The sequence below is a fragment of the Mastomys coucha genome, unplaced genomic scaffold (assembly GCF_008632895.1).
Source record: "Mastomys coucha isolate ucsf_1 unplaced genomic scaffold, UCSF_Mcou_1 pScaffold20, whole genome shotgun sequence".
Classification (NCBI taxonomy): Eukaryota; Metazoa; Chordata; class Mammalia; order Rodentia; family Muridae; genus Mastomys; species Mastomys coucha.
In genome coordinates this window covers 15,311,064-15,320,295 of record NW_022196903.1, presented here as the reverse complement: position 1 = coordinate 15,320,295, position 9,232 = coordinate 15,311,064, and positions in this window count along the sequence as shown.

Below are 9,232 nucleotides of genomic sequence, written 5' to 3'. Positions count from 1 at the left end.
TATATATTTTGATATTAGCCCACTGTCAGTTGTATGGATGGTGATGATCCTTTCCCAATCTGTAGGCTGTCATTTTGTCCTATTGACAGTGTCCTTTGCCTTGCAGAATCGTTGCAGTTTCTTGAGATCCTATTTTTCAGTTGTTGATCTTAGAACCTGAGCCCATCAGAAAGAATATGCATGACATATATACTTCTTTTTCATAGTTTATGAATAGTAGGCTAGTTTTATCATAGTTTGAATCATATTGACAATAATGAGAAACATAGTAAACACAGAGAAATCTCCTCTTCATCCTAAATTCAAAGTTTAGTACAAACAATTTTCTAGGATTTATTTTGCAGAGGTATTGAGATATAGTTCCATTTGCAAATGAAATCTCTACAATCCTATTTTAAGTATTTTTTCCTCACAATTAACTCTTCTATTCATTCACACTATGTAGATAATGCCAGAATATTCAGTGAGCTTTTTAATTAAAGTGACTATAAATGATATATAATAACCAAGCAGTTGACACACAGTAATTACGTGATTATCATTGCTTCTCCTGAGATTTTTACAATAGATGTTGAAATGTCCCAGGAAATCACTTTGTAACAATAAACACCATCAGGACTAACAGATTAAAAGAGATCACTACAACAATTACAGCCTGTTGGGAAAATGTAGACTTTTAGCTAATATATGTAAAAATCTGTATAGTTCCTGTTTTGTTTTGGTTTTTCCCTTCTGTGCAACTCAGTTCTGACTCACAATAATCATCTGTTCAACAACTTCACCAAAAATAGTTTAACATCTTTGAGGTCATTTATAAACCTAAAAAGTTTGATGATTTTATGAGTAATGTTCTCATGTTCACTTACTACAATTCTCAAATCTACCACCATCCATTCACATGAATACACACAAATGAATAGACACAAATATTCTCTCACATGCTGTACATACTGACAGTAAAAATAAGTCATTATTAAATCTCTGTAATATGAATACTCTATGCAATGAAACACTAAATTATTTCTTAATTCAAAGAGAATTTCCGCATGACATAATTTTTGTTCCCTTAAAAACATGACAATGTATTCAATGACTTTAGTATGCTGGCATCTTCTGAGGTGAATTTTTAGTTTATTCTCTCACCAATTTAAATTTTTATAAATGTATTATTTTAATTATGCCAGCATAATTCCTTCAGATATTTCTTTAGTCAGTCATCACAATGTTTTAGATATTTAATTTGTAGCATCCTCCAGGTTATTTGCAGTAAAAGATGTTTTACAACCACCTAATCCTATCTTATTGTCTTGTTTTATTCTTCTCTCAACATTTCCTTTTATAAAATTCAAGTCTGGCCTTGACTTCATAACTTCCTCCCACAAATGTCTCAAATTTGCATGGAAGACTTCTATCATCCTCCATATTTAAACATTTACACTATGGTTTTTATAGGCAAGTCTTTCTTCTGTTCTGCATAGATATTTTCCCTCCAGTACCCACTGTTTATTGAACATTTTGTCAGTTGCCAGAAGAAGGCTGAGAAGCAGAAGAGAGACAGTCACCAATAATACATACGACAGATCTCCATTTCCTCTTCAAGAAACAACATGCTTCAAAGAGTTGAGAGCAAGACAGGATGAAACATGGTACAATAAGACAAGGTAAGACATCACATATTGAGGGTGTTCAGAGCAATCGACCAGGAGGAAAGAGTCTCAAGAGCAGGTAAGAGAGTCAGGGATGCAGGGGCTTCCACTGTTAAGACTGTCATAAACACCCAGCTAACAACCATAATATATCTTAATTAGAATGCAAAATGTTTCATTTTGACATGGTCATATTTTTTTATTTGTATCCCTAGTTTTTCTCCTTTTTCCCCCAGCATCCCTACTGGTATCTGTCTTCTCTGAGCACCCACTATTCACTTCATACCACATATTTTCTTTGACAACTTCTTCATTAAAAACTTCCCTTAACATCTTATGATTCCATTTCCAATATTGTAAACTGTACCCATACTGCTGCCTATGTATGTATAAATATAAAACATAAAAAGGAGCAGCTGTATACGAAATAGAAAATACAGTATTTGTCTTTCTTGGTCTTCTTCACCTTACAGTATTTGTCTTTCTTGGTCTTCTTCACCTGTAATGTCAGGAACCTTACAATTTCCTTCAAATTTCATGTAGTTATCTCTTCATGGAAGGACAAAATTTCTCTGTATAGAAATCAGATTTTCATTATGACTACAAATATTTTCATGAGAGTTCATTGCTCAAGGCTTTATTTAAGCTCAATTGTTAGTTTCTTTCCTAAATGCTATCATATTTAGAATTAAATCTTCAACATGTGAATTTGGGCAAGGAACAAATATCCTCAAGACAGTATTGAAAATAAATTCATCATTGTGTACAGCACAAAGTAAGAACGAAGCAAGTTCTTGTAGAAAACTTTACTAATGAACTAAGGGGCCATAAACTTATATTGCCACATGGAAAATCTCAATAAGTGTTTTCTATGTAATATATTCATACTATAAAGTTAGGTACTCCAAAGTTGATGAAATTATTAACTAATATGCTTGTTTCAAACATGAAACTCATGAATTTGGACAAGGACAATTTAAAAGGAAAGAAACATCTCATGTTGTCTCTTTGGTCTAGAGAACATTTGCAATGAACATGCTTTTGCTAACTAAATATTAGTAAAGCAAATGTATTTAGTTTTAAGTTATATAGTCATATGTATGTAGGTTTTAAATATAAGTAATTAAAATGTTTTATAGCTGATAAAACAAATTTTATCTACTTATAAAAATGCTCAGAAACAATTAAGGCCAGCCAAAAAATTATGTGTTCAGTCTTGGATGGCTGAGATAAGAAAAAGTCTTCAGTTCACATGGTATATTGTGAACAACATAAAGCACCGTTGTCTCTCAGGAGCATGCTTTGCCCCCCTCCTGGTCCCTTCAGTCCTTCATTCTCTGCCAATACTTTCCCTCCTTTGATTGAACAACATAATGCTCCATGCACATCTGACCATTTTTCATACCTTTTTATCTAATGCCATTTACATATATATGAATTCCCTCTTCTTCATCAATCCAATCAATAAAAAATATAGATGCAATTGAATGAAAGAGAGAAATTGAAATTTATAGCTGTCAAGACCAAAGAAACTCTTTTCCTTCATATCTTTTTCCTCATATCAAGTCATATATCTAGAGCTATCAAATTGTTCACTTTTGTCTGGTTTCTACTATTAGAATAATAAAAGTCAAAATTTCCCCTAATTCCTCATGTGTCCAGTAAATACAGTTATTAATAGATGTTTGTTGGCTTGTTTCTTCAAGTGACATAATTTGAAATACAAGTTGTTTAATTTTTCTTGGTTGTATCCAATAGGGATAAAAACATTTCCATTTATTATTTTTTAAAAATAAAACAGGTCACCTCTGAAATCTGTATTGCCAACTCCTCTATGTTGTATTTCAGTAATAGCTTTCTATGCTGATAAATGCTGTGTACGAGTAAGAAATATTTGTAAAATTGAGTAATATATAACAGAGTTTTTCATGTTGTTCCTTCTTATAGAATGCTATTTTTTTTATCACATAGATATTTGACTTTATATTTCTTTCTAACTATATTTTCACTGCTGCTTCTTGTTTTGATTATTTTATGAGGTGATAATATCATAATGTCATTTCCTCCCACTTTTGATAAATATGCACAATTTTACATATATAAATATGATCTAGTCAGTTTGTGCTTTACTACTGGCATGCTGTTTTCAGGACTAACTATTTGGTATTGGATATGCAGTTGGTAGGTCTTCTCTGGTGGAAGACTATTTCTCCCATTCTCAGGATTCATTGGGTGCTGGTAGTTCATGATTTGGGGCTGAGGTCTCATGATCTGTCCATTATCCAGATTACCATGTCTACTGCTGGCACACATGTTTAGAAAGACATATTGGGGAGACTTTATGATTGTAGCTTTTAACATTTCTAGAAGACACAACTACATAGGAAATTCTCTGTTCCTCTAGCTCTTACAATCTTCCGATCCTATCTTCTTCAATGATTTCTGGCCATTGGGCATAGGAAATTTGTTGTAGTTATATTATTTGAGGCTGGGATCTGCAACTCTGCATATTAAATGGTGATAGTTTTTCATAATGGTCTCTATTTGTTACAAGAAGAAATTTTCTTGATAAAGGATTAGAACTACATATATCTTTGCTGTAAAAATAAATATTGAGAATGTAGAGTTTGGAAAAATTCTAGTTTAGTAAATTGATAGTGTGAATCTCGTTCAAGATCCCTGACTTCAGTAGGTTTAAGGAGTTAGCTAGGTTTTTAGTATGAGGCATGAATTTCCTCTTGGGCCTTTTTCTTTGCAAGTTCTTATTTCTTTAGTTTTCTAGTTTAGTTCAAGATCAACATTTACACTTTTTAATTAGCAATCTTTAAAACATACTCTTCCCTAAGTGAGAATTGACTGTATATTTACTCTGTGGCAGAGGCCCTCTCTAGTATTTTTATTTTATCATTAACCAACTGTATACCTGGTATTTAGGCTTTTATATCTCATTTAACAGGGCAAATACACTTCTTTTTTTTTTTTTTTTTTTTTTTTTTTTTTTTGGTTTTTCGAGACAGGGTTTCTCTGAGTAGCCCTGGCTGTCCTGGAACTCACTTTGTAGACCAGGCTGGCCTCAAACTCAGAAATCCACCTGCCTCTGCCTCCCAAGTGCTGGGATTAAAGGCATGCGCCACCACTGCCCGGCGCAAATACACTTCTAATCTTCATATTTTTACAATTGATCTTCTACTTATATCCAGTAAACTTTAGGCAAACTGATTTAAAATTAATTGTAAAATGTATATAATCAACACTTTTCCAAGAGACTGATGCATTTCAACTTCAAGGAAAGTATTATATGGAAAATTTAAGGTAAGACTCAGTATAGGGCAGCTTATTTAAGCTCTGTCATAATGAAAAACAATAGGAGGGCTGGAGATATCTCTCAGTACTTAGTAGTACTTAGCACTCTAGTAGAGGATCCAAGTTCACTTCCCTTCATCCACATGGTAACTAAAATTAATTGGTCACTCCAGTTCCAGGAATCCAATATCCTCATCTGTTATACTCAAGTACTCCATATTTATATGGGACACATATACTCTTATAAGCACTTACATACAAATATTAAAATTCCAAAAAACAATTCATTATAAAACTTACTTGCAATTCAGCAAGAGCTTTACATATTATTAAGCAAAACAGGTAGATATAAAGAAAAAATAAATAACATCATGAATCAGAAATTTCAATAACTTTCCATCATTAGCAGATTATTTTTACCAGAGAATAAGAAGAAAATAGAAGATATTGTCAGGAATATACCATTATTTTTTATTGCCATATTTATAAAGAGAGTGAAGTCATAATAAAAATAATTATATGGCTATGAAAGTAACTAAAAATTCTTCACAACATCATAATTCTCACTCTTGGTATCATTTTCTTCATTAAAAATACAAATATTAGAGAAAAGAAAATTACACATCTCCCAACACTAAGAAGATAAATACTAGTAAAATACATGTAAATTATATCTTATGGTATATACAAATATACTATTAAATGAATAAGTATTTTCCAGTAACAAAAGATTGGTTATATATTTGTAAATTATTATTATATTGTGCAATTTCCATAGAATAAAACCAATATGTCTAAAAATAAAGAAAATGCAACTAATGAAATCCATATACTTCCTGATAAGAAAACTTAATTAGCTCAAAAGGAAGATTCAACTTCATAAAACTATAAATGAAATTCTACAGCTGATGTCAAACTGAGTGGATAAAGTCTGAGTCGATTTTTTCACTGAAATAAGGAACAAAACATGATCTTATCACATTTCTATATATAATTGTATCATTTTCTGGACACGTGGACAAATAAGAAATAAAATAAAGGACATCAAAATATGAGATTCAAATAAGTAAATAAATAAATAAATAAATAAATTTGTCTACTTTCAGTCAGTTAGATGGGCAGAGAATATGCTGAAAAATCTTACAAAAGCCCAGTAGAAGTAATAAAAGAGCATGCACAAGCTATAGAAAGACAAAAATAAAATAAAAAATTAGTTACTGGGTAAAGGGAAGACGGCCCAGTAGTCGAGAGTGCACACTTTCAGAACAGACTTTTCTCTCCTCAACTCACTTTTTGTCAAGAATTATAATTACAATAGCAAAAAAAAAAAAGTATTACACCATTTTGGTTGTAGCTTGGATGAGAAATGCCCCTCCCCCCAAATAGGTTCCTGTATTTGGATAGCTGGTCTCCAATTCATGATATTCTTCAGAGAGATTATGGAACTTTGAGGTGATGGATCCTTGCTGGAGAGCTCATCAATTGGGTGCATGTTTGGTGGGTTTATGGCCTGGTTCTATTTCCTACTTTCCCACTCCGCAGCCTATGCAGTTGAAATATTATCTGTTTCCTGCTCTGGATGTATGTGGCCATGCCTCCCTTGCCATTAAACCTGCCCATCCAATGCATGCACACATGCACACACACACACACACACACACACACACACATACTCACACACACACATGACCTCTCTCTCCTTCAACAGGATTTCCTTGAATAAATGCCATAGAGTTAGCTTCATATATTAGCACCATTTTAAACACATTAAAATATTTTCAATTAATAGTAGGATACCTGTGAGAGTTACTTTTTGATTATTTAATCTTTATAATTTTTTTCACGGTATATATAACACATAGTTCTGTATCAAATAAGAGCATTTTTTATATAACTTTACATTGTACTTAAGGAATTTTTCCTATATTTCCCTCTTTTTTTCTGATAGTCATTTGTTTCCCTAGATATTTCAACTTTTACTTATCTTCTATGTACATATTTGATTTTATATACTTGTATAATGATCTCAGAAGTTCTTGCAGCTGAAAATTTGACATCTAGATTTCTATGATGTGCTTACTTTGCTTTATATGATATATGTCTTCATTTTTTAGGGATAATTAAAAACCTTCATATCATCTATATCTATATCTATTTCTATATCTATATCTATATCTATATCTATATCTATCTATATATCTTTTATCCATTACTCTGAAGTTGGTCTTCAGATAACTCTCCAGCTTAGTTGTAGGAAAAGTGCAGCCATAAGCATTTAGAGGCAGGAATCTCTGTGATATATTAACTTGGAGTCCTTTGGATAAATATCCAGGAGTATTATACCTATGTTTTACAATAATTCTACTTTTAGGGTTTTGAAGAATCTCTACACTGCTTTTTTTTTTTTTTTTTTTTTTTTTTTTTTTTTTTTTTTTTTTTTTTTTTGTGTGTGTGTGTGTGTATCTGTGTGTGGTCTTGTTTACATTCACAGGAAGAGTGAATAACAGTTTCTTCATAACATTTTTCATGTTTACTGGAGTGAGATAGAATCTCATAGTGGCTCAAATTTGCATTTCTATTAACAGACTTAAATTGTTCTATTATGCTTATTTGCCATTTTAATTTTATATTTCACAGACTGTGTATTGGTGTTATTAGCCTATTTATTGACTGGGTTGTATGATGTCTTTTTCTTTAGTTTTTCATGTCTTTTTTTTTTTTTAAGGAAAATAGATTATTCCCTCATAAAGTCCATCCTGAGCACAGTTTTCCCTCTCTCCAGTCATCTGAGCTACCACTCTACCACTCCCTTGTCTAGCTTTATTTCCACTCAATTTCATCTTCAGAAAAGAACAGGCCTCCAGGAGACAATAACTAAACGTGGCAAAACAAGATCCAGCAAGGCAAGGGAAAGCCCTTCATTTTCAAGTTGGATAAGACAATCCTGTAGAAGAAAAAGAGTCAAGAGCAGGCAAAAGAGTCAGAGGTTCACCTGCTCCCACTGTTAGTCTTACTCAAAACCCACTAAGCTAATGGCTTATGGGAAGAAGTCTTTCTTATGATCACAGGATAAGGCTCAAATCTTCAAGTAAACAGAATAGCAGTAGCAATAATTGCATTGATTTTTCCATTTGTGTTTGATTCTCTTGTGATCTTTTGTTATTACTATTTGATATTTTCTTCATTTAGGTTTCAAATAAAAATTATATCCCGCTTACCATGTCTCCCCTTAAGAGACCCCTTATTCCTAAATGGCCAGGGAACTAAGACTGGGCAGCCCCTGACTCTATAAGGGTGATCCCCTACCTACTTACTCCCATCTTCCCCTACACCAGGGCATCGATCTCCCTCAGGCCCATAGGCTGCTCTTCCCACTAATGTCCAATAAGGCCATCCTCTGTCACATATGCACCTGGAGCCATGTGTCGCTGCATGTGTACTTTTTGGTTTGTTGTTCAGTCCCCAGAAGCTCTGGCAGGTCTGACCAGTTGACAATGTTGCTCCTCCCATGGGACTGTGAACCCCCTTAACTCCTTCAGTTCCTTCTCCAACCCCTCCATCTGGGACCTCGAGCTCAGTCCAATGGTTGGCTGTGAGTATACTCCTCTGTATGTGTTAGGCTCTGGCAGAGCCTCTCAGGAGACAGTCATATCAGGTTCCCATCAGTAAGCACTTCCTGGCATCCACAATAGCGTCTGGGTTTGGTGACTGTATATGGGATAGATTCCCCAGGTGGGGCTGTCTCTGGATGGCTTTTTCTTCAGTTTTTGCTCCATAATTTGCCTCCGTATTTCCTCCTGTGAGTATTTTGTCCCCCCTCTCCCTTCTAAGAAGCACTGAGGCATCCAAACTTTGACCTTCCTGGTCTTCTGAGAGCTGCCTAGTCTTAGCTCCCTGGCCATTTAGGAACTATAGGGAATGGACTCCCCCTCCTGATGTAAGCCTGAGGGTAATTATTGTATATTCTTTCTGGAGTCCACGAGGGTGACACTAGTAAGGATTTCTAGTAATGGCAAAGATTCTTCTGAACTAGCTGGTTTTTGTAGCTAAGTTTCCAGTAGTGGAATTGAGTTGAGTCAATTGAATTGCTGGCTGAACGGGTCCTTTGCAGATGTTAAAACCATCATGGTTGATGCTAGGACAGAGAACTACTCTTTAAAAACTGACAGCAGGGATCATTGCAAAGAGCAGCTTCTACATAGCTCATTGAATATAGGTTAAGGTGTTACCTGCATGATTCCTTCAATTCTAGTCTTTGAAATGGAAGGTAATCTGCAGGCTAT